We start from the raw sequence: 19,518 nt of genomic DNA, 5'->3' as shown, positions 1-19,518 counted from the left end.
AGTCTTTTGAAGGGGCAAAAATATCCAATGTCTGGAAGCTCCTGAACAGGCAGATAGGCTGTTAACACAGTGAAGAATATTGCTAGGTGCTTACTTCCTAAGGGCTGGTAAGTAATTAACAATAAGCCATCTTCTAGCTTGGCTGTGTACATGAAATTATGTGGTTTAAGTTGACCTATTGTGTTGTTGATAAACATCATTATACCAGTGATTTAGTTTATGCCCTGGAGGAGGAAGTGCCTAGACTCTCTTAATGTTCATTAAAAGTTGGCATCGGTGGATTTTTGAGGGTGCCCTCTAGCCATTGAACGACGGAAATGAAGAAAGGAACACTTATAAAGGTTCAACAGGGATTTCGGGGGCCCTACAGGAACTAGAGTTTCGTACCAAATTCGCATCTGAGTCTGAGTCCAGTTTTCAGGGGAACAATGTTTCACGAATAGCGTGAGATCCAGGCCTTCCTCATGGTTGTTTAACTTGAGAAATGGCGCACACACCGCCTCTGTCCACAGGAAATCATGCTTTTCACCTGGTAGAGGACGGGGCTCCATCGGAGTCACGCCCAACTTGCTTCTTTTCTGCTTCCTTATCTTTCTGTGGTTTCTTCTCGAGCCAAAATGTGAGGTCTATTTCAGTTTTTGTGGAGAAGGGCAAAAATATGTTTTTGAACTGAGCAAGCCACCCATTCTTTTCTCTTCCTCGTATTTCCGTTTTCACTTTGAGCACAGAGGAGGTTGGGGGGGGCAGGGGAAAGGAAGATGATGTTAGTGTGCATCAGGGACAGAGGAAAAGGGGGCTGAGTTGGAACTAAAGCCCACCCTAAGCGAAAAGACCTCCTGCAGCCACTTGAAAAGACTCTGAAAGGAGAATAACATCTTGAATCAGGATCAGTAGTGTTACGTCTTTTACTACAAGTTATACTTTTCTTCGAGCCTGTATTTATTTTGCCTGGCTGGAAATAGCTGACGTTATTTCAGCAGCCATGACTGTTGTCTAGGAATTGGATGTGGGCTGGGAATAGACTGGCTGATTACCACACTGTTTAGAAATAAACTCCTTTTTTGGCAATCTCTTCTGGTGAGAAGCGTTCATAAATGTCCCTGTGGCTGGTTGTTCCATGGTGCCTTTTTTTTTTTTTAAATCAATTCAGTAGCCTTATAATGCGATCATCTTCTTCTGGAATATATTATTTAAGCAGAGTGCACAGGGCTAGTCTTGTTCCTGGAGACAGGTACTATAGGCAATATCAGGAAGCCTTATAAGAAATCTCTTAATTAGTGCTAGCACTGGTGCTACAGTGAAGGGATGAATGAACTGAAATGCGTCCCTCTCTGAGATTCTTTTCAACTGAAAGGGCCTCTTGCCCCATAACAGCCCGTAGTCCGGCAGATGGACGGACTGGGAAAGTTGCAGTGGCCGCAGTTGGTGATGTTCCTGGCTTCCTCTGCCCTTCTTACCTACTTCTGGGGTTTTCTGCACCCTCAAGTCACACTTGGCTCTGTTGATGGTGTGGTGAAAAGGTAGGTGTTACAAGAACCAGAACTGACAGCAGTTCAGAGACCTTATGGGCCTTCAGGTCTGAGACAGCACTGTAGGCAGCATGACTCCATCCAAGGTGAAAGGCAATGGACTTTCTGTGGTGCTTAAGACCTAACGTTCTGTGATCAGGGATGTGGCCTGTTGTGATAAAACTGGTATGATGGACAAGATGAGTGTCTGAGCTGGAAAGAAAGGGAAGAACTGAGAATAGAGGCAGAAGTTTTTTTTCTCCTATGAAAGTCATTGTCGATATGACCATTTGAAAGACCTTTTCATTTCCTCTGAGATCTTTTCAAAGTGATTACCTTGAAAAATCTTTGATGTGAGGGTCAGGACATGATGGGGAAAGCATCTTCTTTTTCTCCACTTTTATCTTACTCCTTGGAGGAGAGATGAAAATAAAATGGCTCTAAGGAAAAGGAAAACATTCTTTTAAAAAGAAAGTTCATAAAAAACAAAAGATGATAGCTCTTTCCTTACCCACTGTGGTTACCTATGTTACCTATGTTACCCATGGTCGTGATAATGAAATATTTCTAAAGAAATATAAGGATGATCGCATGATTTTCCCTCCTTAGATGTTGTCGCTTCGGTGGAGCCCAAAGATTTTGTTTATGTGCATCGTGAGGGACCCAACACAGTGGGGACTTCGTAAATATAAAATCATTATCATTAAAAAACACTTCCTACTTCATTCTGAGATCTTTCCGCTTTATGAATGCACATGGGGAGAAATACTAATTACAGCACAGTGAGTGTTGCTCGGAGGTGATTACGCCACCCAGCTTGAAGCCTTCCTGTGCCAGGGTATGAGGATTTTTATTTCGTCCATCCTCCAGAGTTTGCCACGAGGGGTCTCCGAAGACAGGAAAAAAGGAGCCTGAGGAGAGGAGACTTACTGGACATTCTGTGATAGAGTTCCCTGCCTCCACACTATATCGTTTTGTAAATAAGATAGTTATGTTTTCCAGTTTGTTATTTTTCTAAAAGAAGAGAGGATGTGTGACCAACAGTTTTAGCCTAAGTGGATGAGGTTCGATGTCTTTGCCATCATTGATCCAAATAGGTAACCTAAGAACAGAGCTTCAGTTGCTTCTCTCTCAGTCCACTTTGGCTTCCACTAAGGAATCTGAGCAATATCTAGACTGAGAATCAGATACCTTTTATGTCACTTAACAGGGTGCTTCCGTTTGCTATGGGATAGAGTGCAGGTGCAGGAGGGAGGCATCTGGATCCCAGAGCCGTGGGGTCACGAAGCTCTGTGGGAGCATCCTCAGCCTCTGCAGTGGTCCTTCCAGGAGAGGGAAAAGCTTGGGTGTCGGGATACCCACGCTTGACTCCTGGCTCTCACATTCTCTTGCTGTGTGGCCCTGGACAAGTCACTTAGCCTTTCTGAATCTTAATGTCTATATCTGTAAGACAGGGGTTTGGAGTAGATCCATCCAAATTCACATTTCTCCAAACCTGGATTACTGGCTGTAGGCCTTCTAGTTGGACTGGATCTCCTCACCCCTGATGGCTCATTTCTAGGGCTTGGGGCTCCCTGCCGTACACCTTCTTGCTTCATTTCCCCACCATCTTCTAACTCCCATCTAGATGCCATCTTAGTACGGAAGCCTTCCTAAGCACTCCAGTTACTCCCATGAGCACTTCTCTCTCCTGGGTCAGAGTGGGGCCATCCTGCTCTTTTTGCTGACCACTACCCCACAGTTCTAGGGTCATGCCAGGGTCAGCACTCTGTCAGGATTTGGTGAATCGAATTATACCCGATCATGAAGTAAAACACGGCCTCTGCCCAGTCATTCGTTCTTGTTCTCACATTGGCTTCTAGCTCCTTCCAGACTTCTTTGACTCTTCGCTCTCCTGGCTTCGTCCTGGCCGGAGGTCTTTTTCTTTCATTCGAGCGTGCCACCTCTTTCTTTTCCTGTTTTCTTAACTTGTGAAAGCCCCTTAGATTATCTCCTGTTTCAAATCCTAGAGATGACTATCTTGATACATTGATAAGAGGAGAACTTTCCCAGAGGAGTTGCTTTTTACAGTGTCACATGTGGTTATAAATCACTGGAACTTAGGATTTAAAGGGGCCCCTAGAGGAGCTTCTGGAGAGGTCAGCCCTCCCCCCAGCACTAGAACAGTCTGTAGAACGGAGCTTCCCAAATCTGCTTGGTGATCAGAATCATCACCCAGTGCTTTTAAATCACAGCTTTCAACCCTGGCTCTAAGGTTCTGACTTAGTAGGTCTAGACGGGGGGCAGCCACGTGTAATTTTCACAAGCACCTCCCGTGCTCCCGGTGGCCAGCCAGGACCAGGAGCCCCCAGGCTAGAACTGCTGCCAGCTGGACCCTCAGCTCCTGGTTTCACACCGCCTCTACAGTGCGGGCAGCCAGCCTCTGGGAACGTGCTTTCAGCCCCCTTTCAGCCAGCCTCTGGGAACGTGCCTTGACTCTACAGTGCTTGAAACTATTAGCTGGATCTAAAACCCATATTTGTAGGTAAAGTCATTTATTTAATGACTAGATTAAATCAGGTACCTGTTTAACAACTTCTTCTCGGGTATTTATGAATAGGTAGAATCCGCTTATGGGGGATACCTTTATGCAGCTATTTAAACATATCTGAGGATAGCTCATAGTCTGAATCAGTATCTTTCCCTGTCTGCCTCATTTGCAAAGTCTCTTTTTAATGATTCTGCATCCATTATTCAATTAATAGTACTATACTCTTTTCAAAACCTTGAACTACCATTTCCATTAAGGAGGCCTTTTCTTCTCACTGTCATCCCACGGATGAATAATAAATAAAGGCCGAGCACCCCCCTGTAAGAAAGCACCGGATTCCATCTTGAAACCTGATTTCTGACCACGTGGGAAAGCTGAGAGTGATGTTTACGATCGTGGGAGTGAGCCCCAGCTGCTCTGGGGCTGGGCCCTTCAGGGAAGACTCCCCAGAGGTGGTGGTGTGTCTCCAAGACCTGAAGGAACATAGGAAGCAGCCAGGAGGGGACCAGTCTTCTAGACAAAGGGAGCAACATATGGAAAAACCCAGAAGGACCGGGTAGAACAGGTTGAAACATCCTAGCTACGGTTTGTGTGACTGTGGTGTAAAAACTGCCTAATTTATGAGGTGTGTCCCAGCACTTTGAGCCTCAGAACGTCTTCCCAACGTTTCCTCCCAGAGCCCTGTGGCTTCTGTGGCTCACACAGAGCCTCGCCTCTGAGCAGTGCTGCTGTCTCGTGATCCACATGAGAGTCCAGGGGGCAAGGGCAGCTCGGGGACCCATTTCCCGCGTCTGAGAGGAGAGAACTGACCACTGGAATTGTGGTGGAGAGTATTCCAGGGTCCTGCTATATGATGGACACCTGTGTGTAAAAAGCATGTGGTTTTGGCCCAAAGAGCGTTCAGTGTGGTCTGGTTCTTTGCTCTCATCTGCTGGAATAGGTACCAGTGATAACAGAGCAGTATTCACTCCCTAGAAATCGCTTCCAGGCACCCAGAGGTGTCTCCCTCATCTTCCCCTCGGCTCTCTGGGGTGGGTGACTACCTTTAGCTCCTTTACTGTCTGCAGCCAGCAAGCCCCTGTGATAACGTGAGACCTTGGAAGTCCAACAGTGCCACAATTTGTCTCTGGGACTCTCCTCTGATAACGTGGAAAGAGAAATACAAGCCCCAGGCACCAGCAGCTGGCCGGCTTCCAGAGCCAAAACTGAATTAGAAACTCATTAAATACTTCGAGCCAGTTAGGCTGGCTGGGCCGTGCAGCGGCTGGGAAAGCTGGGAGCGGAGGAGGGGACGGGGCGGGCGTCTCTGGTTGGCAAATGGCAGGCTGCGCGCCGGGCAGGAAACAAGACAAAACAGGGCCGCCTTGCCTGTCACCCAGACGTGTTTGTGAGTGTGCTGGTTTAGCACAGTCACATAATGTATGCTAATTGCTATATTTCCTTTATTTTTTCCACTGGAAACGCTCCGTTGGAAAGCTTTGAAACCAAAGAGGCGGCGCAGAAATGCCCAAATGTAGACGCTACAAAAAAGGGAGGAGGAACAAAGGGAAACGGGGGATGTGGGTTTACAGAATGGCTTAGCATTCGGCTCTGTGAGCACCTCCCTCTCCCACGCAACCTTATGGAGAATAAGTAAGCAGAAGGGTCTGGTTTCCTAGTCCGAACTTTGTTAGTTGGATTTTTTTAAACAATGGAGTGAACATAGAGGTAGCAAGATGAAACTCCAGAGTAGTTCTCACAGCTTCCAGTAAATGTTAGTAAGAAAGCACGGGCTGGTTCTCTCTCTGCGGCTCTTCTGGCCAAGCCAGAAATGCAGAACTGAGGAGGGCACGCAACTGAGCCCACTTAAATAATTATCCATTAATAGGAAAGACTCTCTCAGTAACTTGTTTTTAACATGTCAAACCATGTGACTCTAGTGTCCCATTAGATACCCTTGAATGACTGTCATTCTTTAAATCAAGTAAAAACAGACCAACATATTAAAATAATGGTTTTTCTAATGAAGCTTATCAGAGTGCACAGACATTTTATATTGAAAAAAATGGGCTAGGGAAGAGAAAAATATATTTTCTTCATCAGTGACATCAAAATCCCAAGGGTTGTAGTATCGATAAGTGAACGTCTTGTCTTTACCCCAATAACCCTTAATTTTTTTATCATTAAAAAATGTAATTTATTTTTTTAAAGCAGTTTTGGAGACATGAGACATTTAGGAAATTTCATAATGAATTTGATTGGTCTGATAGCAAGACAATGTAGATATTTTCTGGAACCGTATAGAAAACACATCAAAGCATCAGATTATATCCTTTCAGAGTTGTAAGGAAAAAGTGGCATAAATTTAAGCATCTTTTTCAGATGTTTTAAACTTCCTGTAAGGCTTTTTGTCCCAGGATTAAACATTTAGCCACACTGCACAAAAGATACTGGATACATGGTCAAGTGCCTGTGTGGGGAGGCCTCTATTTTATACACAGAAATCCTCTTCTGGCCCGTTTCCCCCCAAGTCCTGGTTGTCTGAGGGCAGATTCCTTTTGTGAAGCCTAAAGTTGTGAGAGAAAGAGCATCCTCTTTGTCTGGGGCTGGTATTCTGGCCCAACTTCAGTTAGGAAGTTGCCTCCAGAACCACATCCAGACCCTGATCCAGAAGCGTTTCTCTGAAAGAGGGAAGACATCCAGCAGGTCCTGGAACCTCTTCATGGAAAAAAGTTAAGGCTTTAAAGGGAGGATGGTATTGGATTTGCCTGGAGGCAGGATGAACAGTGGTCCCTTTTCTTCAGTGTGATTTACAGAATAACCGTCCAGGCTGCAGTAAAGCCCCTGGTATTTGGTTCTCTATATAGGAGAACCTCGTACTGAAGATACCAAAACCCGGATTGGGAAGAGCCAGGAACCTTCTAGTGCACTTGTGCAGCCCCTGGTCGTGACCAGCACACTCCAGGCTCTCACCTGTGCTCCAACCTCACAAAATCGAGTCAGTGGTACCTGATACAACCTTCGTGTACCCAGCTGACCTTTCTGGCTTCTCCAGTGACAGCCTCTACTCCAAAATAAATGGGCAGGTGTTCAGAGTGTTGTTTTCTGGAGCAGAATTTTATGTTCTTTCTTTCAGTTATACCCCAGGGCTCCAGCAGAGGACGCTCTGGGGAACCTGATTCTGTCTGTTCTCCAGAGCCAGCTTACCTGTCGACATTTTCTACTTGGGACAAAACATACTCTCAACTCACACTCTTTTGTCTGTGAAAGGACAAAGAGTAATGCATTCTAAGAACTTTGCTTAGCATACACGTGGAAAGTGCATATATTCCATGTGTATAAATACATAAAAATTAACCAATAAAGAATAATACAAGAGGGCTTCGCTGGTGGCGCAGTGGTTGACAGTCCGCGAATAATACAAGATAGGAATGTAGAAAGTGATTTTATGCATGCTAATTTTCTTATGAGAACCTGTTACTTCTCACCGAAATTAAAACCTGGAGATTCTCTTAAAAGCAAGTTTTCCCAAAGTCCCCAATTTACCTTCGTCTTTGAACTTATTCTAAACTGGAATTTCAGTCTTTTTTAAAAGATGATTGAAGAGGGTAGAATTTGCTTGACTGACTGACTATCTGTTAGAATCACTTTGCATCACAGGGTTTGGACTTTTTTTCAGGAGAGCTACCTCTGTTGGTTCAGAGTACACTTAACACTGCCTTGAAAATGCCCCTTAGCCAGATTTGATTGAATCATGTCAAAAACCAATCTCTGCTAAGTAAATATTAATTAATTATATGGCCCTGAATTTAGTCCTTGTTTCCTACATTAAATTTTCCTAAGTCTGCAGATGTAGTCATTCAGCTACAGTCTCCCGCAGAAGGTCAAGTGTGGTTTGGCAACATAGAGTGGTACCCCACTGATGGTGACCTTGTGAAGACCTTGTAGACGAATAGAAAATCAAGATGGAATCTTCCTAATGATGCCCTATGTTAATTCTTTAAGGAATCATAAGAGGGTGGCTGAACGACCAGAGGCAAAATTCAGTGCACTGGTGAAAAATATGAACACAACTCCTGACATCCTTCTCCTGCTGCTGCCTGTTGGAACAACACACACAGAGTAGAGAGGATAACATGGGAGCAGCTGGGGTGGTGGTGGAGGACACTTACCTCTCCTTCACTTAGAATAAGAAAAGGAGGGGACTTCCCTGGTGACGCAGTGGTTAAGACTACACACTCGCAATGCAGGGGGCCTGGGTTTGATCCCTGGTCGGGGAACTAGATCCCACATGCATGCTGCAACTAAGAGTTCACAAGCCACAACTAAGGAGCCCGCCTGCCGCAACTAAGACCCAGTGCAACCAAATAAATAAATATAAAAAAAAGAATAATAAAAGGAGCAAACTAAGGAGGAAAACATAGGAGCAAACTAAGGAGGAAAACATGTGAGCAAAGATGTCAGTCTGCTGGGGCCATTTGTCAGAGCATGGCAAGGGATCGAGGTGAGCAGAAATCATGAAAGACTGGCTAGGAGCCACGGGTTTTCTAAAGAAAAGTCCTTTACAAATGGAAAGAGTGCGCTCCGGAATCAATGAGATGTGAGCAGAGCGTCTGAGTCAGAGAAGCTGAGGACCAGGCTGTTAAGTGAAACTTCACATCCTGGGTCAGCAGACAGGGCACATAACTGAGGGCAAAGAACAGGAAAGCAAAGAGGAATCACGGCTCTGGCCCCGGTGTGCTGAGCATCACCCTTCAGCCCTAGGAGAGGGAAGACCCAGGTCAATCAGAATTGGCTGTACTTTTCTGGGCAGCCCAGGCACCAACCCAGGACGGGACAACACAGGCACATGTAAAGGAGAAATAGATGCTGGGCGGGGCAGCCATTTCCGCACCCCCCTTTCTGAATGAGGCAGTGTATAAATAAACAGAACTAACACAAACAACAAAATTACAGCTCCCTTGGGTTGGGCTAAGGCTTTATGCCAGGTACTTTAAGAGATATGACCAGGTTTACTCATAGCAGCTGGAACACAAGACTGTGTATCCACCTTCTCATTACTTACTACAGATGGTGGCAGTGGAGGCATCACTTCAGCTAAGGCCAGATCTCAGGTCCCTTGAGCCTCATACTTCCAGGTCAGGATCTTGACCTCAAGAAGTCCCTTCCTGGCAGATCACCAAGCTGTTTGCTGTGCCCCAGCCCAACGCTACTACTGCGGGTTGCATTGCCCCCTCGGGACGTTACCAGGAAAAATTCAACTCCTGCTGTTTCTCCCTGGTGTATGGCTAAGAGCTACCAGGGGATTAGTAATTATTAGTTAGTACGTGTGATATATGTTATGTCAGCTATTTTTTCTTTTTCTGTTTCCTTTTCAATAGCCAATACCAAAAGGACTGATTTGATTTTTGTTTTTAAGGCAGCTGGCTTTGAGGTTGAATCGTGTGATGATTTGGTTCTGAACAGTAACAGATGAGGGTGAAAGGTCAACCATTTCCCTGGATTTGATCAATGGCAGAAGTTTGATGGCAAATTAAATGCCAGATAAAACTGTCAGATGATTCTGAGAATCGATACTGACTGGGGAAAGTCGTTTGAGCCTTTAATGATCACACTGGCTCCCAAGGGAAATAATTCTAGAGTCTGTTCAGACCTTAGGGTAGTAATGCATGAAATCAATGTGAGGATGATTTAAAATAAGATCACTTATTATGCTGTGATTGAGCAGTAGCACATTCAGCATCTACACTGTCTTGTTTCTCAAAGAAGGGACCACAGAACCATCAGAATTGAGACTTCGGAAATGCAGAGTCCCAGGCCCCACCCAAGCCTCCTGAATCAGACTGCCTGAGGGTGGGCCATGCAAATCTGCATTTTATTAAGTCTCTCAGGTGACTGTGGGGAATATTACACCCTGACAACTGCCAACCTACAGTCTTTTCCCTCCACCAGGCAGATGTCTCCCAGACAAAAAATAAAGCCATGCCCACGGGCTAAGCATAGTATCATGGCAGTGGATATGTAGGTCAAAGTGCGTATGCTTTGGGTTGAATTTGTAAAGCAGGTATCAGTTATTACTGGATGATACAATGTATTTGCAATATTCTGCCTCGACTCTCCTCTGTGCGGAGGTGGTTTGAGTTTGCAAATCAGGACGGCACTGCCGTTATAGGTCACGTCAGGGGCTGGGGCTGAAGGTGAGCAGAGAAGTCGGTGGCACCATCACTTCTCTCGAGTTTTTCTCCATCACCTTCACCAGCTCTTTCCGCTTTTGCCCACCCTTTAAATAGTGGCATTCCCCAACACTGTTCTCAGCAAAAGGCTCTTTCTCCAAGAGCATCACTTAAAATATGCTGATGCCTCCCTGATCTGTGCTTATGGCCCAACCTATGGCCTCAGCATCAGATCCACGTTTCTGCCTGCCTATTGGACAGAGCCACCTGGCTCTCCCACGGGAGAGACCTCAAATTCAGCGTGCCCCAAATCGAACTCACTGTCTTCTGTCTTCCCTCCTCCCGTTTAAAATGACTTTTGTGGCTAAGAGCCTGGGCTCTGGACACTAACCACCCAGGTTTCCATCCTTCATTAATATTCCTTTGGGCTACTGCTTAACTACCCTGTGCCTCATTTTTCTCATCTGTAAAATGGGATTAATGACTTCCTCATAGGGTTAATGTGCAGATTAAATGCGATAACCGCGCATAAATAACTTAGGTCAGTGCCTGACCCGGGGCAGGTTTCAGTATATCTTAGCCATTTTTATTATTCATTCCTTTATCAAATATTGATTGAGCTCTCTGCTGTGTGTCAGACACTACTTCTGCTTACGTTTCCCAAATTAGACACTTTCAAAATTCCAAGTCTCCCCATGAAACTCTCTTCCCTTCAGGGTAGGTATAGCATCCCATTCGTGCTTTAATCTCAATGCTAGTTTATGAAGGTAGCACTAATTTGCCCAAATTAAACTTTAGAAAGGTGTGTTCTCTAAGTAATTCACATTGTCTTAATAAACAGGGGATATAACATCTCTTACAAAGGCAAGGAAAGACCAGTAGGATTAAAAAACATTCTCCGAAACCTACTCTGATCTCAAGAAAGTGAGGTCTAATTGTTGAACCATAGGAAAGTGTCATTTTTGAGTTAAAAAGTAGCTAATATTGGCAATCTTATGGTTTAACCTCATAATTGGTAGGGTACCTGGAACATGGCAGGTATCCCTCAATACAAAAAGAATTTCCAAACCTGGGTCCCCAATTCTGGGAGTATTCTATAATATACTAAGAGAAATGTATCTCAGATAAACCTTATTTTTAAAAAATAAGGTTTCAGACCTTGTAGACTCCTAAAACAATCTGAGAAGCATTGGGAGGCAGTGACAAGAATGGGGATCAGGATTCAGACGGGCTAGATTTAAAACCTAGTTCAACAGCTTATTTTATCCCTGTGTTGCTGGATAAGACGGCTAACTCTTATTAGACAACCTGCTTCATCAGCTTCAATTTTGCCGTAAAAAAGGAATCATTATAACAGTTGGACTTTGTGATGCTCTGAGATAACATGCAAAGTAGAAAAGATTTTATAAGCCACCAAGTGCATAACAACGAAAGGTAGTGTTAGTATTTTAGCACCTACCCCCAGACAGAACTGTCTACAGTATGCATAGGAATTGCCTTTGGCAGCTGTACAAACACAACAGTCACCTATCATGGGCCTCTGTGCCTCTGAGGCTCGGCTTTCTCTCCTGTAGAGGGAGAAGAGTGGGGTGCAATGTCGCCAGGGCTCCTTCAGGTCCCCCCATTCTATGGGATGAGGAAATTCTAGTTTCTTCTTCCACAGGGCTGGCAAGTCCTTCTCAAGGCTCATGGGTAGGAGATTCTCTCCTTGGCCTGCTCGACTCCTCGCATCTCAGAGGCAGAAGGGACTCCTGTCTTATGCCTGAGGAGCATATACGTATTTTTCTTTGTCTGCAGCAGGTTTTGCTGAGAACAGGGCACTCAAACCTCCCACCTCGCTGTAGCCCAGAGGACCGGGTTCATAGACTTGGAACACCTTCATCAAGGTTTAAATGGGTGAGCACAGAGGAAGGCGCTTTGCAAATGGTAAAGTGCTAGATAGATGTTGATCTCTGGAGTTGGCGGCCCTGACAGGTTAATACATCGCCCTTCACTTTTTTTTTTTTAAATCTGTAACATCTGTACATTTTGAAGAAACAACCTTCAGGTTATCTTATCACCCTCAGCTGGTGCCAATGTTGGGTGCTACTGTTTCCCCGTAGATGCTCTCCAGGGATCCAGACTTTCATCAACACCGTCTCTGAGATTCATTTCTACTTCTTTCAGCCAGAGCATAAAATAGGGGGAAAGAAAAAGGAAACAAACAGCTTTCTTCCACTCTCTTCCACTTCTAACCCTTGATAGCCTGGATTCTCATCCCTCTGCCTTCAGACCCTTAGAAAAGGGAGTGGGGAAAGGGAAGAAGTTTACCTAGGAGAGCAGGATTGGGTAGGAGAAAACCCCGAAGAGAGGATTTAGAAAAACGGTGCACTGTGAGAACCCTGCAAAAGGAATAGACCTTTTGTCCCTGGCATCCCATTTCCTCACGAGCTGTGCTCCTAGTGTGAGCAGCTGGAACAGGATGGGAAGGAAATGCAAAAGGAGGCTCCGCCCGCCCCCAGGAACAAGGGTGCCTGCACCTCTGTGCGGTGAACGTGCTTGGGACGAGGGAGCCTCGGAAGCCTGGGTAATTTGGGTTGTTTGCTTATCTGGGCATCGAAAGGTCAGGGAAACATAAAGCAGAAGATGGCAGAGAGCCCAAGAGAATGATGGTGTGGAAGGACCAGCAGGTACATGAAAAACCAAACCAAACCAAATGACAATAAAAAAGAAAGATAGTTCGGTCCAGAAAATGTAAAGAAAAATAGGTATAGACTCAAATTCCATTATAACTAAATTCTCTGTAATGCAAAAGATATCTCTAAGTTTTTGAAAAAAACCTCCCAAGCAATGATCAACTTATTTAAATTTAAAAAATTATTTGTGAGGGGCTTCCCTGGTGGCGCAGTGGTTGAGAGTCCGCCTGCCGATGTGGGGGACACGGGTTCGTGCCCCGGTCCGGGAAGATCCCACATGCCGCGGAGCGGCTGGGCCCGTGAGCCATGGGCGCTGAGCCTGCGGCCTCTCCTGTGCTTCGCAACGGGAGAGGCCACAATGGTGAGAGGCCCGCGTACCGCAAAAAAAAAAAAAAAAAAAATTATTTGTGAAGTCTCCTGAACTTGTTTATAATGGAATTTGAGTTCTTATTCTCTTAAAAAAAAACAAACACTGAAAATTTGGGGAATGACATGACACTCAGGAACATACATCGGGGTTGAGACAAATGCAGAAACAGAAAAAATGTATTTCCAGTAGAAAAGAAACACCATTTCCAGGAATTTCAGGGGTAAGGTGGGAGAGAACTGGGCTCCGATTGTGCAGCAGAAACAAAGAGGGAATTGGCCTCGGGGTGTGTGGGAGGCCAGTGTGCCCGCTGGAAGGGTGAGTGAGTGAGTGGGCAGGCATTGGCTGACCAGTGGCTGACCCAGGCTGCGTGTTTACTGCTTACAAAGGAGAATCTTGGCATCACAACTTGAAAACCTTTATTTTGGACGAGGTGGATCAGGAAAAGAGGGAGAAAAGGATAGCGTCACAGCCTTGGCCACGAGTGGCTGCATGGCGTGTGACATGGGCCCTAGTCCTGCTCTCCTGTAGTGTCTGTGAGGCCTTGGGCAAGTCATTAGACCTCAGATATTTGGTCCATGAAGAGGGGAAAAGAATATTTGCTCCCACCACTTTACAGGAATGTTATGAGGATTAAACAGGGCACCACTACCCACAGGACAAAGTGCTTTGGAAACTCTGAAGCCGTCTACAGGCAGAAGGGTTTACTGCTGTGTTCTTGTGATGGGCTCTCTGGCAAAGAGTTGGATGCTCTTACTTCCACGCATTTGCCTCCTATTTTAGGTGTTTTTTTTTTTTTTGGCAGTACGCGGGCCTCTCACTGTTGTGGCCTCTTCCATTGCGGAGCACAGGCTCCAGACGCCGCAGGCTCAGCGGCCATAGCTCACGGGCCCAGCCGCTCCGCGGCATGTGGGATCTTTCCGGACTGGGGCATGAACACATGTCCCCTGCATCAGCAGGCGGACTCTCAACCACTGCACCACCAGGGAAGCCCCTTTATGTGTATTTTGATCCAGGTGGGATAGCGGGAAGCACACAGAAGGTGCTCCCACACCTGTGTGACCTGAAAACCAGCTCGCAGGGTTGGGTCATGCTTCTGCTGTCTTTCCCCCCTTGTTCTCCCTTGCCTCTGGGACACCCTGCCTGGAAAGGGTCCTCTTCCCAGCCCCAGGCTGCAAGCTGCAAGAACAGACAGATGAGAAAGATAAGGAGTTGATTTTGATGTGTGAGAGCCCCTGGGGAATCAAACTCCCTCCAGCATTAGGAGTTTTACTGCCCTGGGGTGACAGCTGGTGTCCTGTGGTCTGCACTGACACGGTTGGAGGTGAGAGGTTTCCTCTTTGAGAATACACTTTGGTGAAGAGGTAGAGTTGGAGAGCCCTCATTGCTGTCATTTTCTTTCTTTCCTCCCTCCCTCCCTTCCCTCTGAGGAAAACAGACTTTAACCTCAAGCCCTTCTGTGCTTGTGGGCTTTTCTTGATCTACCAAACCTTCCCTTTAGTTAAATAATCACAGACCTTCTCTACCCCATGCATTTCCCTTTCTAACTCTAGAATCTTCTTTAACCCTCTAAGATTTCTGCTTCTGCACATTGGACCTTTTTGTAGTGCTAAATCATTATATCAAATTCCTTTTCCAAAAAGAGTCCACTCTGATTTTCACGAGGGCCAGGGGCTGGAGGACTTGTGGGTGAAGACAGGGCAGCGGCGGGAGCTGGCGGAGGAAAGGGCAGGGCTGGCGGGCAGAGGGCTCTTCTTCTCCCGTCCCAGTTACCGGTCCGTCCCTATCAGTGGTTCAGGACGCTTCTCCTCACCGCCCCCCGATACTGAATGGATACAGAAGCTATCTTTATTCTTCATATCCATTTCTTCATTATGCTCACAAGAGTTCATTTTTTAGGAAAAGCAAGTTGTAGGGATAAGGTTCTGGATTGCGATCATTCATGGAAATGGAAATTACGTAGTCATCCCCAAGATATGCAGCTATCATTCCTCTTAAAGACAATCTGAAAGGTTTTAGCGTTACTGGTTATTATTTTCATCAAGGATTTTCTCCCATCTCTTAGCGCCCCTGCAGCTTGGGCCCAGCACTCTCTCCTTTGCGCTCAGCTTTTTCATTAAGCGCTGCCTGCCGGGGCTGAGACCGTGGCTGGTGTTGGCCTGGCAGCGGAGACGCCACAGCCTCCTAGGCCCGTGTGTTCTGGGGCCGACGTGTGAGATGTGTGTGGGAGACAAGGGGAGCTGTGTGCCGGCGAGAAGGCTCTGAGTTTTATGGGGCTGGGTTATGGCTGTTCCTCAACAGTGCGTGTCTTTTAATTTAGCCACGGTCGGACCCTTCTGAAACCAGGAGAGAGCCTGTGTGTGTGCGTGTCTGTGCGTCTTTAGATGAATATTAACTCTGTGGAGATAAGACCCTATAAGCGTCCTAAAAATCAAATACCTAGAAAATGACGTTTTGCTTTCAGAGATTTCAAAGTCACCTGGATACAGTAAAACGTAAACCACTAAAACAGCCCAACCTTACAAGACACATAGATTGAGTTAATCTGTCAGAATTTCAGTAATTAAAAAAGGGTCCAACAATAGCTGAAAAATACAGGCTTATTTGAGTTTTAAGCATAGCCTTTGGGAGCCCACAGACAAAAGTCTCATTGTGTGTGAGGCCCTGCTGCTTCAGGGGGTCCCCAGGCCTTCCTCTTTTGATTCCGAGGTGCAGCACACCCCTTTTTGTCACATAACAGTCCCCCCCGCCCTCCCTGCCGCCCAGGATTGAGCCTTCACAGTGACCCTGAGTTTTGTGGGGAAGCCCTCAAGGACCTTTTTTTCTTATCACGGCAGTAAGTGACACAGTCAGTCCATCCCAAGCCCCCGCTTCTGGTGCCCCCAGACCAGTGCTGAGGAGACCTGACTATTCATCCGGGCTGCCTAATGGTTTCCCTGTGAGCTGTTTCTGGAGAATGCAGGCGATAATGGCAAAGAGAGAGGCTGCAACCGCGTTGTCTTTCTCTTCTGGGAACTTCTTTTCTGAAGCAACTGAATGAGACCTCTGCAGGCGAGGGTGGTGGCCTCTCCTTCAGAATGCCTGGCCTGTTTCCCAGTGTGAAACATTCCCCAAATATGCAACTTCGTGAGCGTCGCAGCAGCCCGAGCCCAGAGCCGCCTGCGGCCAGGAGAGCTGGCACCCCACTGGGATGTGGGAGTGCGGGCATGGCTTGCCCGGGCCCCTCGTGCAGGCCCTGGGTCTGCCAGATGCCAGGAAGGCCCGGCCCCTGCTTACGTTGTCGGTCGTCTGGGGCGAGAATCTGGCCAACAGTCGGCTGTGATGAGAGCTTGAAGCTTCTCTCTCTCTCTCTTTAAATCCCCTTCTTCATTCAAATCCCATCCTGTAAAAAGGCTTTTGTTGAAGGAGCAGCCATGGCATCTTGGTGCATGTCTGTGTCACTGCTGTCCGTATTTCCAAAGATGGGCAGAGAAAACGTCCTTGGTTGAATTCCTGAGCCAACAGGTCCAAAAACTGACTTGGAAGGAGTAGAGGTAAACGGCAGCTGTCACGTGGCGTTTGTGTTGTTTGCAAGTGATGAAGCCAAAGAGGAAAGGAACTTCTTGAGGATGGTAAGAACCCCCTTCCAGGGGGCTTGGCAGGAGGGTCCTCACTGCGTGTCTCGGGGAGGGGGTGCTGGGCTTTTGTGCTTGGACTTGCATTTGGGAGGGTGCAGCTAGCAGGGTCTGGGCACTGTGTAGATCACTTAGGAAAGAGGAGCTCTGGGGAAGGAGCTGCTTCCATGTACCTCGCTGGATCTACTTTTGTGGGTTCCTACAGAGTATAGCCATGACCACAGCCCCACCTTGGCATTATGCTGCCTGAGGCTTTGGGTGCCAGAAGGAGGCACGTCCAAAGTACGATCGAGGAAATGAACACTCACTTTTCCTTAGTCTTAAGCTTTCGCGTAATTTCACCTCAACTTAAGCACCTCTGAAGCTCCTGAAGTCTTTGTTTCGAGGAGGCCACTGATGGAAGGACCTAGAAAAGGGACGGTTTTCTATGTTTTGCTGATTGTCGTTTTATCGTTTGCTTAATTCAGTTTGATGTTCTTTCGCTTTAGCTTGAAATGCACATGCTCGTCAAAAGCAAAAACAACTAAGCCAAAAAGCCTGTCTAATAAGTTACAGGCTTGAGCGTCCACAGTAAACAAATGTTCTTTGCCATGGCTTAGTTGGATTATTTTTCCTGAGGCTTTAGTCCTTCACGTGCTCAAACTGTGTGACACTGTTCTGTTTTGGAGTTTCTTCACTTCCAGGCATTTGTAGTAAAACGTCATGTCCCTTCCCTTAACTTCACCCTCTTTTATGTGGGTGTTCTGTCACCTTCGCTTTGTTTTCTTCTTTTTGCCAATATTCTTCTCCTCATGCTTTCTGGGTTCTTGCTTCTTTAAGCACATCTCTGATTTTATTCCTTTGGATTTTTCCCAAGCTCTCCCTTTGGCATTCGACGTCTGCACCATGTCTGTTTTTCCAAACCCTCATCCACAGAGCAGTGAGGCGGAGGGCTCAGGAGCCTGGGTGCAGGTCCCAGCGTGACCACTTCTGTGACTTGGGGCTCGTTAGTTCTCCTCTATAGGCTTCACTGTCCTCAACAGTAAAAGGGGATAATCATGGTACCTCTGTCATAGAGCTCTTCTGCGGACTAAATGCATTAGTACTTTGAGGGGCTTGGAACAGTGCCTGAAACGATTATTTACTTTGGGCTTTTTCCATTTCTAATGTGGGGGTTTACTGGTAAATACTAGCTGTTAGCAAAGATAAGACAATGGAGGAAAATGGGCTCGTCAATGTGATGGTGGTAAGTATTTCAAAATATTCTGTTTCTGTAGTTCTTCTGCTCCTTGATGATATAAAGGAAAAAAGCCCTAGCTAAAGCCACCTTCTTTTTTTTCTTAACCTCTTTATTGAGATTCAATTCACACACCATATAATTCGCCCCTTTAAAATGTGCTTTTCAATGGTTTTGATACACTGCGTTAATAATTTTTTTTCATTTCTGGTAAAATATATATAAAAAACGAAACTTGCCATTTTAACCATTACTAGATGTACAATTCAGTGGCATTAATTACATTCACAGTGTTAGGCAACATCACTGCTACTCCCAAAACTTTTTCATCACCCCAGAGAGAAACTCGTACCCATTTAGCAGTAACTTCCCCAATCCCTCCCCCTGCAGCCTCTGGTAAATCTCATCTGCTCTCTGACTCTGTGAATTAGCCTACTCTAGATAGTTCATGTAAATGGAGTCATACAATTATTTGTCCTTTAGCGTCTGGCCTATTTCACTTGGCGTGTTTTCAAGGTCCGTATTGATGCATGTATCAGAACTTCATTCCTTCTTATGGCTGAATTATGTTCCACTGCATGGATAGACCATAATTTGTTTTCCAGTCATCCATCGGTGGACACTTGGGTTGGCTCCACCTTTTGGCTATTGTGAAAAATGCTGCAGTGAACATGGACCTACAAGTCTCTTTTCAAGTTCCTACTTTCAGTTCACCTAAAGTGGAATTGCTAGGCCATAGAGAAATTCTGTTTTAGCTTTTGGAAGAACTGTTTGCCTGGAAAGCAGTTGCTTTCTGGCCATCCTCTCTTGTATATTCTCCGTTGGTGTCTGTCTCCCTCAGATTCTATTCCATTTCCTCCTGTCACCAGTGCTTCATTGTCCTTCCTTTTCTACCATCCCAAGCACGTATCTCCCAGCCGTGTGTCTGAGGGACACCCCTCTGCAGCTCTGTCCGTCACCCACTGCCAGAGCATGTATCACCCACTCTGGCCATACATCCGCTTGATCACTTTCATCTCATTGTCTGAGGAGGGAGACGCTTGTAGAAGGTCATCCGTAGACCATGCTGGCCACCTGAAGTTCCTAAATCCTTTCGGGTGCGGGGAGCCAAAAGCCCCGAAGAATTTCAGCCCTCCTCAGACAGGCTCCTTCATCCTCACGTCCCCTTGCTTTCATGGTCTCCATCCACTTTGCTTGTCTTTTTTTTTTTTGGCCACCCTCTCCAGAGGGAAAGTTGTTCTCCCATCTTTATTTGCTCACAGTTTCTGCACTTTTCTATGAGCAAGTGAATTAATGAATGAATCCCCCAACAGACTGTAAGCCTGCCTCAGACAGACATTCTGGTTGTTGGGCTAATTGTTAGCTGGGGTTTCTGGTATGTCATTCATAGTAAGGCTCCTAGTTAATCTCAGCACCGTTCTCACCAGAAGAAAGGCTGATACGGAGAAACATCCTC

At 46.1% G+C, this 19,518-nt stretch overlaps 1 protein-coding gene across 2 annotated transcripts in view; it reads left to right on the top strand.

Annotated features, from left to right (window-relative positions):
- The window catches only part of MAP1B (microtubule associated protein 1B), a 94,114-nt gene that overhangs the window by 49,492 nt on the left and 25,104 nt on the right, over window positions 1-19,518 (top strand). Inside the window, exon 1 of one of the 2 annotated variants that reach the window (XM_027100878.1) lies at window positions 16,064-16,843. The exons of the other annotated variant lie outside the window; for it this stretch is intronic. The gene's annotated coding sequence lies outside the window, so the exon portion shown is untranslated. Of the gene's footprint in view, window positions 1-16,063; window positions 16,844-19,518 lie in introns of those variants that run through there. 2 annotated transcript variants of the gene reach the window in all.

This window comes from Aethalodelphis obliquidens, unplaced genomic scaffold (assembly GCF_003676395.1).
Source record: "Aethalodelphis obliquidens isolate GAN/ISIS:26980383/991018 unplaced genomic scaffold, ASM367639v1 scaffold4, whole genome shotgun sequence".
NCBI lineage: Eukaryota > Metazoa > Chordata > Mammalia > Artiodactyla > Delphinidae > Aethalodelphis > Aethalodelphis obliquidens.
This window is presented reverse-complemented; position numbering and strand designations above follow the sequence as displayed.